Here is a 13,709-nt window from a genome sequence, read left to right on the forward strand (position 1 = left end):
CAAAATGAGCAAGGCAATGATCCTCAGAATCTTCAGAAGATTTTCGAATCTAGCAGTTAATTGGAAGGATTCTCACCCTGACTAACTATATATACTGACACCTGTGAACTAAGCAACTGCACTGAAGATGGCAATTTGTAATAGTAGGTTCATGCTTGAAGAGCCTGTCATTCTGGTCTTCTGAATACATGCTGTTTGTCATGACATGCCAGTTGCTGCTGTGCTGCCTCTCAGGTAGTTGATTGATTAAAAAGGAATGGGGTGGTGAATGAAGGCAGGAGACAGGAAAAGGAGTGTTGCAGAACTGTCCTGCTACAATGTTGTATATGGTTGGATTTCTGGACTTATGTGTAAACATATATAATTCTTTATTCCTATTATTTAAATATATTTTAATTTTTTATCATATTCTGTAGGGACTTAAAGTTTAACATATCAACACTTTATGAAAAATACTTGTTCCATGTTATGCCTAAGATGTTTAATGTTCAGACAGATAGTGTGGCTAAACTCAACAGCCTAGGTTATATGGTAATAACCATAAGCTTCTCTTCTAGAGGATTAACAACCTAAGTTTGCAGACCAAAAATCAGAGAAAAAGGAGGGCCACAAGGAAAACCAACATTTTGGCCCTAGCCTTCCTAGTTCAGTTAAGACTCAGGACGTATGAAAACTTGTACTTCAGCATCATGTAACTCAGTTGTGTCCCAAATTTTCTGATCAAGGAGATTATGGGGCCAAAGAGGAAGGTCATCAATGATGTGTAGTGTGCATAGGGAGAGTCACATGGAAAGAAAACATTCTCTCAGGCTTTCACAGAGAGCAAATTGGCCAGGCAATGGCTGTGTCTCATCCACATGGCTGAAACTGACAAAGGATCTACAATCTGAGGTACAGGGTCTCAGGATAAATCATGAGGGGATTTGACTGACCTTATCAGATCCAAAAGCTACAATTCTAGTTACATGGATCTTACTTTATCTTGGTCTTAACCATCCAGCAGAAAAGTATAAAAACAAAGTATAAGAAATAAAGCCATGTTGTTATGTTGAGCTGTAGGGGACTCAGGTCAACAACTTCTGACATTGCCAGTCAAATGGAAGACCCAATACTATTATGGTCTATTGGACTATTTTGGAATATTTTGGTGAGTTCACACACCTATAATATTTAAATGATGGAACTAAACAAAAAGAGGGGATACAGATGAATGACCATTTTGTATCTGTGTATTCAAAATGGTTAGGATGGATGTGTAGCTGCATTCTCTTGGTTCAGGGAATGGAGGGATTTGTTCTGGTAGTGTTTGTGGATAGGACGTCATGTCTGCATCTTGTACAACAAACAGCCACTAGAAAGGCAATATGCAATGTGTTAATTATTAGATCTGTCCTACCAATTCGATTTGAAACTGTCTCATTGCTATTTGTTTCTCAATAAAATTATGGAAAAATAAATAAAAATAAAAAATAAGAAACCCACCAACAATGAGCAAAAAAAGGGCTTTTCTGTGCCAACTGAGATGATTATGTAACCTTTATCTTTGATTTAATTTATGTAATGGATCGCATTTATTGACTTGCATATGTTGAAATAGTCTTGTGTCCTGGGAATAAAAGCACCTCGATCATGATGAGAGATTCTTTTAATGTACTACTGAATTTCATTTGCAAGTATTTTATTAAAACTGTTTGCATCTGTGTTTATCAAGGATGTTGGTTTATAGTTTTGTAATTGCTGTTGCTGCATCCTTGTCCAGTGTTGGTACTGGGGTAAAGCTGGCCTTGTAGGATGAGTTTGGAACCATTCCTTCCTCTCCTATTTCATGTAATAATGAGGGCCTTTACCAGGAAGTCCAATTGTTGGGAGGCTTTTTATTATTGCTTCACTCTTATTACTTCTTATTGATCTGTTCAAGCTTTTAATATCCTCTTTGTTAAATTTCTATAGCTCATTGTGCTCAGAAATATACCCATTTATTCTCTATTTTCTAAGCTATTAGAATATAAGTTTTAAAAATAGTCACTCATGATTGTGATGCCAAATTTCCCTACGGTATCTATCTGTCCTTAGTCTGGCTGGTGTCATCTCTCTCTCCAATGCTCCCCAATTAACAGGCTCAGGCCAGGGGCAGCAAAAACTTAGAGCAGAGAAAGAAGAAGATTAGTGAGGACACAACTTTCAATCTAAAGAATAAGACCAGAGTAAAGCAACAGAAGTTCATGAAAGCCATCACTCATCAGGTTAAATTTGGTCAACAAAACTCTGTCTCAGGTAGCCAAAATGAAGCTGAAAAGTTAGTGAAGTAAGAGGTCCAGAAAAAAAAGAATTGCAGGAGCTAAACAAGTTATTCAAACCTGTAGTTGCTGCTCAAAAAATAAGTAAAGGTGCAGACACCAAGTCTGTAATGTATGCCTTCTTCAAGCAAGGACAAGTTCTCTCATGACATGACTTTGGAAAGAAAATGTAAAAAACGAAGCATTTACATTGATGCAAGAGATGAAGAACTTGAAAAAGATACACTGGATAATTGGCTTGAGAAACAGCTCAAAGAGGTAATGAACAAGAAAAAGAAAAAAAACTGAAAACTCAAACATTCTGCAAGCAGTTCCTTGAAGCTACTGAAAGTAACAAGTACAGCTGCTTTAGGGTGTGCCCTGGAGGGGGTGATAATTGTATGTACTAACATGTACTTTTTCCTGGATTTGTGTTGAAAAAAGAAAGAACAGAAAGAAGATGAAATTGCATTAGGTCTCACTGACAGAGAGTCTTCTGCCCTAGGTCCAAATGTTACAGATATCACTCTGTAATTTTTCCTTGCAAAAAGACAAGAAAAGACTGATAAATGTGAAGAAGATGCAGAAAGAAGGAAGGCTGACTGGGAAGCAGGGAAGGCACTGCTGATCAATGGTCACACAGTGCTTGAACTCTGCCCTGAACTACATGATGAGAAGGAAGCCGATGACACAAGCTACACTGAGGAAAAAGGTGGTGACAAAGTGGATGATTCCATGAGTATACATGACATCAATGTAAGCCTGTACTTCCTGAGAGAGCTGGATAAGACCAACATTACTGCACAGTCTTGGAAGATTCCGCACATATGCTTCAGACAACAAGGAAACTAAGTAAAGCTTCAGGAGATTGGCCTGAAAATGGTGAATGCAATGATTTGGAAGAGTACAGCAAAGTGGATGGACAGGAAAACAGAGCCAGTGAGGCTGTTCTGTGGACGAAAATCTTTTCACTGGGGAAGACATGGATGGATTAGAAGAATTAAACATACTTGATTTAGAAGAATGACATCAAACAATACAAGCAAACGATTAAGTCAGCTCAGCATGACCTAAAGCTGACTACACGCATTTAGTTCACCTAGAATCAACAGAATCAATCAATGCTAATTTTGGAGGGCTCCTTCTCCTGCAAAAAAGGAATATTTTCCCTGAGTGTTCCCTTCCAACTTTGGCAACATCTCATAGTAAGTTCATAGTAGTTCATGATAAATTGAAATACAATGTTCACTGTAGAAAAAGATTGTTGCAACTGTCCACTCATGTGGGAAGTGTAACTGCATTTCCAGCTTTTGGGTCTCACTGGCACATGTTAATATCAACAACTAAATCACTGAAAAGACCCTTCATATGATGCAGCTTTCAAAGAGTGACTTCCTTTCTTTGGTATTTATATGGTGTAAAGACAGCCTAGAATGAGATCACTGTGCTTTATAAAGGAAACTGTCACTGTATTTTCAGTATCGTATATCTTTGGACAATTCAATGAATGTCTGAAATGGACACAAACCCAACGAGATCAGCTACAGTGCCCTGTGTTTCCCTACTCTTCTTTGCCTTTGCAATTGTAAATAAAACATCATACATTAAAACTCAAAAAGACCACTATGCCGGGTTTGAGAACACCAGTCTCTACTCCGCCCAAGGGATAGTGCCAATACCACCAGTTTTGTAGACATCCTGGAGGGGCAGCCAAAAGGCTTGTCAGTTGGGCAAATGAGTAGAAGGATACAATCCAAAGCTTCAAGCAGTGTGGTTCCATTGGCACTGCCATCCTTACAAGTGACATTCTGTCCTTTGAACCAAAGCATGTTAGCACTTAGTTCCAGCATGTTGTCACCATTCCAACCAGAAATTGGCACAAAAGCTGCAGTGTCAGGGTTGTAGCTGATTTTCTTAATGTAGGTGCTGACTTCCTTAACAATTTCCTCATATCTCTTCTGGCTATAGGGTGGCTCTCTGGGATCCATTTTGTTAACACCAACAATTAGTTGTTTCACACCCAGTGTGTAAGCCAGAAGGGCATGCTCACGGGTCTGCCTATTCTTGGAGATACCAGTTTCGAATTCACCAACACCAGCAGCAACAACCAGGGACAGCACAGTCAGCCTGAAATGTGCCTGTAATCATGTTTTTGATGGTCACCTTTGCTCCAGTCAATGTCACAACTGAAGTCAAGTCTGTTGAAATATACCATGATGCTTTGAGTGAAGCTCTTCCTGGGGACAATGACCTACCAATGGATGCACCCGGTTTCACTGCTCAGGTGATTATCCTGAACCATCCCAGCCTGATCAGTGCTAGCTATGCCCTGCCCTGGATTGTCACATAGCTCACATTGCTTGCAAGTTTGCTGAACTGAAAGAAAAGACTGATTGCCATTCTGATAAGAAGCTGGAAGATAGACCCAAGTTTTTGAAATCTGGTGATGCTGCCATTGTTGACATGGTTCCAGGCAAGCCCATGTGTGTCAAGAGTTTCTCTGACTACCCACCTTTGGGTTGTTTTGCTGTTCATGATATGAGACAGCAGTTGCTGTGGGTGCCATCAAAGTTGTGAACAAGAAGGCTGCTGGAGCTGGCAAGGTCACCGGGTCTGCCCAAAAAGCTCAGAAGGCTAAATCCCTGACACCTGACACCCTAGTCTTACTCAGTGGTTGAAGACCTGTCTTAGAACCGTTTCTCCCAATTGGCCATTTAAGCTTCATTGTGAAAGACTAACCAATGATACCAATGCATCGTAAAACCTTCAGAAGGAAAGGAGAATGTTTTGTGCACCATATTTTGTGTGTGTGTGTGGCAATTTTTAAGTTATTAGTTTTTAAAATCAATACTTTTTAATGGAAACAACTTGAGCAAAAATCTGTCACAGAATTTTGAAGCCCATTAAAACAAAGTTTAATGAGAAAAAAAAAAAACCTAAAAAGAAAAAAGTCACTCATGATCCTCTAGACTTCAGTGGTATCTGTTGTAACATCCCCTTTTTGTTTCTAATTGTTGGTTTTTCACTTCTTTTTCCTTTGGTTAATTTGGCTGTGGGAATAGCAATTTTGTTTTTTGTTTTTTTTTTTTTCAAAGAACCAGTTCTGCACTGATTCTGTGTATTTTTCCTTTAGTTTGGCTGAAAGTGTAACCTATTTTGGAGATCATTTCATGAGCTGCTCAAACCACTGTGCATTTTGTAGTTGTTGAATAGAATATTTTGCAGATTTCCATTTGATATGAGGTATACTTTAACTCTGAATTTTCTCTGATGATTTTTATTTGGATGATTGACCTATTGGTAGGAGCAGGGTACTGGTGTCTCCTACTCTGTCTGTTGAGAATGATATGTCACTTTATATTGAGTATTATCTATATTACACTATTAAGTACACCAATTTTCAATGCACATGTATTTACAATGATATGTTCTTAGTATTTTTTCCTTTACCAATATGTACTGGCCTCATTTCTTTTGATTTTGTCTGACAGCATGCATTGTTGAATGGACGTATAGATATACTACTTGCTTTCATATTTCAATCGCATGAAATAAGACCATTTATATTCAAAATTCTAATAGAAAGGAATGAAAAATTTTCTGCAATTTTGTCATTTTTCTAGCATTAGATTCTTTCATAATTGTCACTAGTGTATCTGTTCTTCTTCTGTATGTAGGATTCCGTGAAGAATCACCTGTAATGCTGGTTTAAAGATCATGAATTTCCTGGTAGATCTGTATTTCCCTTTTAATTCTGAAGACAGATATGATGGGTACTATAATCTAGACTGACAATTGTATCTTTTTTAAAAATTTATTTTAAAGATAATAGAAAAATAAAAGGTAAGACATTAGAAATGATATACAATTTCAGAAAAAAAGACAAGGTGATATGCATTGAACAGTGGTTGATACATTACACACTGTTGTCTTCAATGTAGTTGCTCAGATTATCAGATAGAAGCATGTAAAATTGGTCAAAGTACAAATTTTAAGCATTAATGGATACTTTCAAAAAAACCCAGTAGAAATTAGTAGTACAGTCATCTTAGCTATCCTGTGTATGCACATAACATGATTATTTTTCCCTTCCTTTTTTTTTTCTTTTCTTTTCTCCTTTTCCTCAACTAAAGTGCTTATTCCTTTTGCTCAGTTTCTTCCCATTTTACTATATCTATTGTACCTTTCATATCTTAAAATACATCCTAGCATGTTCTTCTGGCCTTTGTGATTTTGACAGAGAAGTTAGTACAAAACTTCATTAGCACTGGAGTTAGTAGGGACTTTTTAGACCCAACACCAAAAGTATAGACAACTAAAGCAAAGAATTAGACTTTGTCAAATTTGTCTGAAACTCTTTATCACTTGCTCTTGTACCACAGAGACTCAATGATTATCCTCTTGCCTTACTATCTTTCTCCATGAGAGCATGCGAAACAGGCCCCAGCAGATGCTACGCCTGGACCTTCTCAGCTTCCAGAACATGAGAGAAGGAAATTCCATTCTTCATAAACTCTTCACTCTGCAATGTTCTAATACCACAGTGCAAATGGACTAAGACACTGGCTTGCACGACGGGATACCTGTGTCATTGCAGCGTAGCTCTCCTCTGCTGCTCTCCTTGGCTAACAACACAAGCAGTGCCATCTTTTATGAATGGCATAAGTGGGGCATGTTTTCATCTTCTCCACTAGCCTTTAACAAATCTGTATACTGCTGAAGGGGAGGCCTGAGAAGACTATAATTGGGTCATATAATAGTATGACAAAAATATTTTTCTTTTAAACGGTTTGCTGCTGGAACAATTTGCACTCATGGTAACTTCTGTGTTTGGATATAAGTTATTTTTGTTTTCTTTTGCTTCTCTTTCACCTTCTTTTGGTTTTTTCTTTTTATGTTCTGAGACAATATCTCGCTATGCAGTTCACACTGGCCTTGAACTCACAGTGATCCTAAGCCCCAGCTCTCAAGTGCTGGGATTACAGGCGTGACTCACCATTCCTGGCATCTTTGGGCTTGCTGTGGTGTTACTATCTCTCTCTCTGCATGTAATAATCTCAGTATAGTTTTCTTTCAATTGATTTTAGTGTTTTCATCATTTCTAGTGTTTTATTTTTCTTTTTTCTAGAATTTATGATATTCATAGTCAACTTTCTATAATTCACATAAAATACTTCCCCACACCAAATGGAAGGAAGACATTGTCCATAGTATAATTCACTTATGCCATGGGTTGCACGGTAAAGGATAGGGTTAGGATTTAGGGTCTCTTTATGTTGCTATGCATAGAGATGTTGCTACCTCTCATAAGAAATCTCCCTTAGAAAATGTAATCTGTGTTTTTTAACTGTCAAACAGGTTTAAAAGTTAAAGAAAATTTTATGTATCTAGTCAGCCAGGTATCTGTCAGTTCTGCTGCTCTTTAATTCCTAATGCTCCTCCTTCCCTCTGGCATTTCCTCTGTGAAGTGCTTCCTTCAGTCATTCTTGTAGAGTATGTCTGCTGGTAATGAACTCTTAGTTTCCCTTCATCCAAGAAAAATTTTACTTACATTAAAATAATTTTAGCAGCTAGATATAGAATGCCAGGTTAAGAGCATGTTGGTAGAACTTTACAAACCTTCTTCTGCTTTATTCTGGGCTTTATAGTTTATGTTGAGAAATCTACAGTCATTCAAACACCTTTTCCCCTGTGCATAATATATCTTTTCTCTTAGGCTACTTTCAGACTTTTTGGTGTGTTGACAGTTTTTAGCAGCTTGATTAATAAGCATCTGAACTGGGACTTCTTTTGGATTATCATGCTGAAGTTGACTAAGCTTCTTGGATTGGTAGGTCTGTATGCTCTGCCAAATTTGGGAGTTTTCACACATAACTCAAGCTTTTTTTTTTTTTTTTAGAGCCAGGGATTGAACTCAGGCCCTTGCACTTGCCAGGGAAGCACTCATTCCACTGAGCCATCTCCCCAGCCTGAAGATTTCTCTTATACTTTCCCCTTTTTCCTGTCCTTCTGAGATCTATCTTTGTTCTATTGTTCTGATAGACATTCTGACTTCACTACCACTCTTGTTTTCTCCGTTCTATTATTGATACCATCCAGAAAGACTTTTTTCTTAATTTGGACTTTTTTTTTTCAGCTACAAAATTGCCATTTACTTCCTTGTGTTTTCTATTCATTTGAGATTCTTCCATTTTTCATTTCACAGGAATTACTTTTACCATCCATGCTTTAATATAGTTTCCAAATAATTTCTTATGTGTGCCAGTTTGGCAAGATCATATATTGATTTCTTTCTCTGATGTTTGTTCAGATTTTCCTGATTTTAGGATTATGTTCTGTATGTTAAAGCACTATTATATTCTGCTGTGAATCTTGGGGTCTGATTTCATGTGGTATTGTTTCAGCAATGATTCAACTCAATGTCTCTCAGGCCTCAATTTTAATTATCTTTTGACACATTTATGAACACAATTCCATTTTTACAGTTTCACAGCACCATTTGAGTCAACTTCTCAGTGGACAAATTGAGACCTGGTCCATCCCTTAGTTTAGTTCTTAAAGCCCTTGCTCAGGGTTAAATCAACTAGCTCAAGTGTGTGCTAGAATTTCGCAATGGAGCTTCTGACCTTTCATCCTCTCCTACCACATTCTCTCCTGTCTTTCTTTCTCCCTAGTACATTGTCATTCCACACTCCTACCAGAAAGTGCTAGGTTTACAGTACTCGCTTCACTTTTTCAATGACTATACTTTTTTTCTTTACCTGGAATCGAACTCATTACCTTGTATTTGCCAAGCAGGTGCTTACACCACTGAGCCATCTTCCTGGCCTCCAATGACTAGACTTGTGTCCAGACCCAAGCATCAGGAAAGCAGAAAGAAGAAAAAGTAATGGTGTCTACCCCCACCCCCAACTGCTGACCATATCAACTTAGAACAAAAGGAAACGTTTTCTTCTCTCAGGATTTCCAGCTCCACTGAGCCTCACCCGCTACAACTGTTAGTACCATTGCTTCTGTGATTTGGCTTGGAATAAAATATCAGAGTATGAAAAAAGGAAAAGAGTGAAACGTCTTTCTCAAAATCAGACAGCAGACATCTCTTGTAGCTCTGTCTAGTCTGATATGTATTTCTAGTTTTGATGCTGTTCCAAATCTAGGGAAACAAAATGCTAAAGGCAGTATGTCAAATCTAGTCCTTTTACATTACTATTTACTTCCAATGGTCAAATGCCTGGTCCATGTATTCTTTCCAAGTTCTACATCATCATTTGATGGGAGAAATAAGTATTTGGTCCACCTTATGTAAAAATGGAGCCCTACTCAAATCTTCTTCAAAGATACATAAACAAGTGAGATGAAAATCCATCTAAACATAGTTGATTTAATATAAAAGAGTTTCAAAATAAAAATAAAACAGTTCAAATGCCAAATACCTTATTAATATATAAAATATTTCTTATAATCAGTAGCACTATAGGTAAATAGAACATGACAGACTCAAAGTACCTATTACATGTCTCTCTGGTCACATACCATAACCTTGTATTTCACAACTGTTTATCTAACAGAATGCTAGCCATCTCATACCAAGACAATAAAGGCTGTTCAAGCATTTAAATTTCAAAAACACACTCTCATTTGTGTAATTATATTAATCAATTTTACGCTAAGAATACTCCCCAAGAGTGCTCTAAATCAGATGCTTAGGAATATTGAACCAGAAGTCTTGACTAATTCACTGGTCTACAGTGTGTGAGAAAGGACTCTGTTCAAGTACCAAATCAAATCATAGCCATTGAAGCACAGGCAGATGTTAATTGGAGGAGACAACTTCTTGGAATGGTAGTTGCTCTTTTGTGCAGGGCCCATCAGTTCAACAATTACTGCGCTCAGCTGACGGGAGATCTACGGACTCAGGCAGAGGACACTTCTCCCCTTGTTCTTCAAGAAGTGAATAGTGGCAGAGAGGGAGGAACATTATCAGGGTTCCAACCATCTGCCCTGCAGGGTACATCACAGAACACCTAGTTCAATATCCTGAATACCAATCTTGGAAATATACCACACCTCCCTTTAAAATTCTCTTTTATTCCAAATATGTTCTGAGTACATGGAATTTCTTTAAGGCTTTCCATCCCTGATACAATGTCGTTTGCAATCTAAAATTTCAACACTTTTTGTTGGCATAGCAATATGAGCTTATACACAATGCTATTTCAGAAATGCTCAAAATCCAGTGTTACTATAACTAAACTCCTTCATACACAATACGAATTATAGCATATAAATCTCAGTTTTTATGAAACAGGACAAAATTGGCAGCATACTAATCCTTTAAAACTTCCTTTAGACATATTAAACACAATATTACGTTAGTTGTATAAGCAAGCAGGCAAAAACCCTTTAAGTCAGTCCTTAATTTTCTTGAAATCCTCTAACACCATGATATTCTCCCACCAGACTTCTCACTGCACTGTACTGACTTCTCAAATCAAAGGTTTTGTGTTCACTGAGGTGAACAAAAACTACCAAATCTGAAAGTAGTCATCTCTGCAAGGATTTGTCAAGCTCTCACCTAGGAGTATTCGACCCATGGGGTCCTGGGCTGCATGAGCCCTCACTAGGGTGTAAATATTTTAAGATTATGTAATTTTTAGCAATATTTTTATGACATAATTATGCAGTGTTCAAACACCAACTGCACAAGGAACAATAGGACACTGCGGAGGGGAAATTACAGTGCAGACTTCTCTGCATCCTGCGTCCACAAACACAGAAAGTGAAAAGGAAGCCCAGGAGCATCAGACACTGCATGTGCTCATGTGACTTGGCGAAAAACCATGCCAGTGACCAGTCACGGCACCCCAACATATCTGCATGTACATGTGCCTGTGAAGACAGGTTTTGATTGTTAGTAAGCATACATGTAAAATACCGCAACAAACTTAGCCTTGTTACATTATTCCATAATATAAATTCTCTTAGAAGATACAAATTTGAGGGGCTAGGGAGATAGCTCAGTAGAATAAGTGCTTGCCCAGGAAGTGCAAGGTATTGAGTTTGATGCCTGGTACCACCAAAAAGGGGGGAGGGGCGCGGGGAGATAGCTCAGTGGAATAAGCCCTCCCTGGCAAGTGTAAGGGCCTGAGTTCAATATCCGGTTCTGCTAAAAACAATAAAAATAAAAAATAAAAAGTAAAAAAGGAGATACAAATTTGAGAAACATTTTAAGATTTCTGAATAAATTGTCAAAGTTTTGTTATATTTGTTGATTTTTTTTTTTAGTCAACATAAATACATGGCTGCAAATTTCTAAATGGAATGTGTAAAGTTTCAATCAGAGAATCAACTCAAAGAAAACTTTCATCATGTCTCATTCGTAGGCTTTTATAAGACCTATCTCCTCAGAGAATACCCTGCTTTTAAAAATCATGTCTTAGATCATGACACTGTTGCCTGGCAAGTGTATACATTTGTGAACAACTACTTTCAAGGGTGAAGCATGCAAAAAGCAAACTGCATCAAAACTTTCTCATGAGCACCTGGAGAACTAACTCTCCATGAATTATAACCACTTCCAGAGAAGCAGATAGTGACGCACTAACGGAGGGCAAACACGACACTAGTTATATGTTAAAGTTGCCCTCTTTATTTAAACAATATAATAAAGAAAAATCGGCAGTCTTACTACTTGCATACATTAGCTACACTCTGTCTATGGTGTGTAGCCCAGGAGAGGCTGCTCCAGGGTGTGGTCGCAGCAGGTCTCAAGGGTGCATAGCCTTGCTCTCACCTCTCCAAAGTGAAGGCAGTGCCTGCATTCACCAGACCAGTCCACTGAATCAAAACACAACCTTAGGCTCTATTTTCCACCCCTCAGAGACTTTACTGTTGTGATACTGGACAGAATCACCACTACGGAGCCTTGCTGCCCTCACCTCAGCTTCAAGTATAGCAAGAGGCTTACAGGTTCTCTGAACACCGTAAAGAGAAAGCTATCAGTGCAGGAAGGGCAAAGGTGGGCAGTAAACAGAAGGCAGCCAACAGGCCATGGCTATGAGCCAAGTGGGCAACACGGGCAGGAAATAGAAACTGGCCAGAGAGCCACAGGAGAACACGCAGAGGCCATGGGGTCATCCATGCTTCAACAGAAGGGCAAGCCCATGAAGGCAGATTTGCTAAAGATGTTTTATATTCTGAGATCACAATCACATTTTTAAGTGAATCACAGAATACAGAATTAAATTTCCTACTTTAAAATTCAAAATAAGGAGCAGGCATGTAATATTCTGTCTCCTGTACATGTACTTATGCATAATCCCCATATATATATATATATATTACTGTTTTCTAAGTGAATGACCAGACCTTTTTTTTTTTGCCTTTCTTGTATAATCTTTCTCAGCTGATAAAAATAACTTTGAAAGAAATATAATTCTCTAAGGTTATTGACTCATCAGAGTATTTACAAAAGTTTTGTAGTATTGCTTTGAACATCAATACCACACTTGGGTTTTTTTAACCACCTATGTCAGAATGAAGAGCAAGTGACTGGCTTTTGTCTGCTATCAAGTCATACTTAGCTGGTTATTTAATAATGCATTGAGACCTTTGAAATTGTGAAAATTCCTGATTCACTTGTCCATGCTCAAATGATCATTTTACTGATGACAATTAAGAACATGGTAAGACTAAACAGACAAGCGAACTTTACTTTCTCTCCTCTTGACCTGAACATTTGACTTTCCAATTCACATCTTAACAATAAATTGCAAGGAAACCAAAGTCTTTTTAAGTCATTTTGCAGCCTTCCGGTTCTCCCTAATTAAAGCTTGACGCAAATGTTCTTACACACTCACGTAAGATACAATCACAGCACTATTTTCAAGAGAGTAAGGAACAAAAACCATTATGTACAAAGAAGCTGGGATATTAATGAGAAAATGTGGGAAATTAAGCATCAGTCAAAAGCAACAGAAACATCAAAAAATAAGCTTTCTAAGTAAATCCTAGCTGTCACTTTGCATTGTCCAAATGACATATGGTTAATAACATCAACGGTGCAGTCACTGCGCCTGGAACAAGAAAAGCCTGCTGGGGACACAGCACAGAGGCAGAACACAGTTCAGTTCCAGACGAAGAAAACCTGACCTTATGGTGTTCATCTTTTTAACTTGATTCAAATGTTTCAAAATGACTTTGCACTTAAAATAACTATTTTAAGTTAAAATCTTTAAGGCTCACTGTGAAATTAAAGCACTAAAGTCTCCATATACTTCAGAAGATAAATTAAGTCCTCTCAAATCTCATTAATATGAAGCCACATTTATTCACATGTGATTTTATTTTATTCCTCTCAGTCAGAGCTTCAGCTGCATTTGAGAACTCAATGGCTTTGCTACCAGTGTAATTTTTAACCACTATGTAAAAAAA

At 37.8% G+C, this 13,709-nt stretch overlaps 1 protein-coding gene and 1 pseudogene across 1 annotated transcript in view; one reads left to right on the forward strand and one right to left on the reverse strand.

The window, feature by feature from the left end:
* Positions 1 to 13,709, reverse strand: part of Ispd (isoprenoid synthase domain containing) — a 342,357-nt gene that overhangs the window by 201,841 nt on the left and 126,807 nt on the right. The gene's annotated exons all lie outside the window — the stretch shown is intronic.
* Positions 2,100 to 3,303, forward strand: LOC101586045 (annotated as a pseudogene).

This window comes from Octodon degus, unplaced genomic scaffold (assembly GCF_000260255.1).
Source record: "Octodon degus isolate 3935 unplaced genomic scaffold, OctDeg1.0 scaffold00015, whole genome shotgun sequence".
Taxonomy (NCBI): domain Eukaryota; kingdom Metazoa; phylum Chordata; class Mammalia; order Rodentia; family Octodontidae; genus Octodon; species Octodon degus.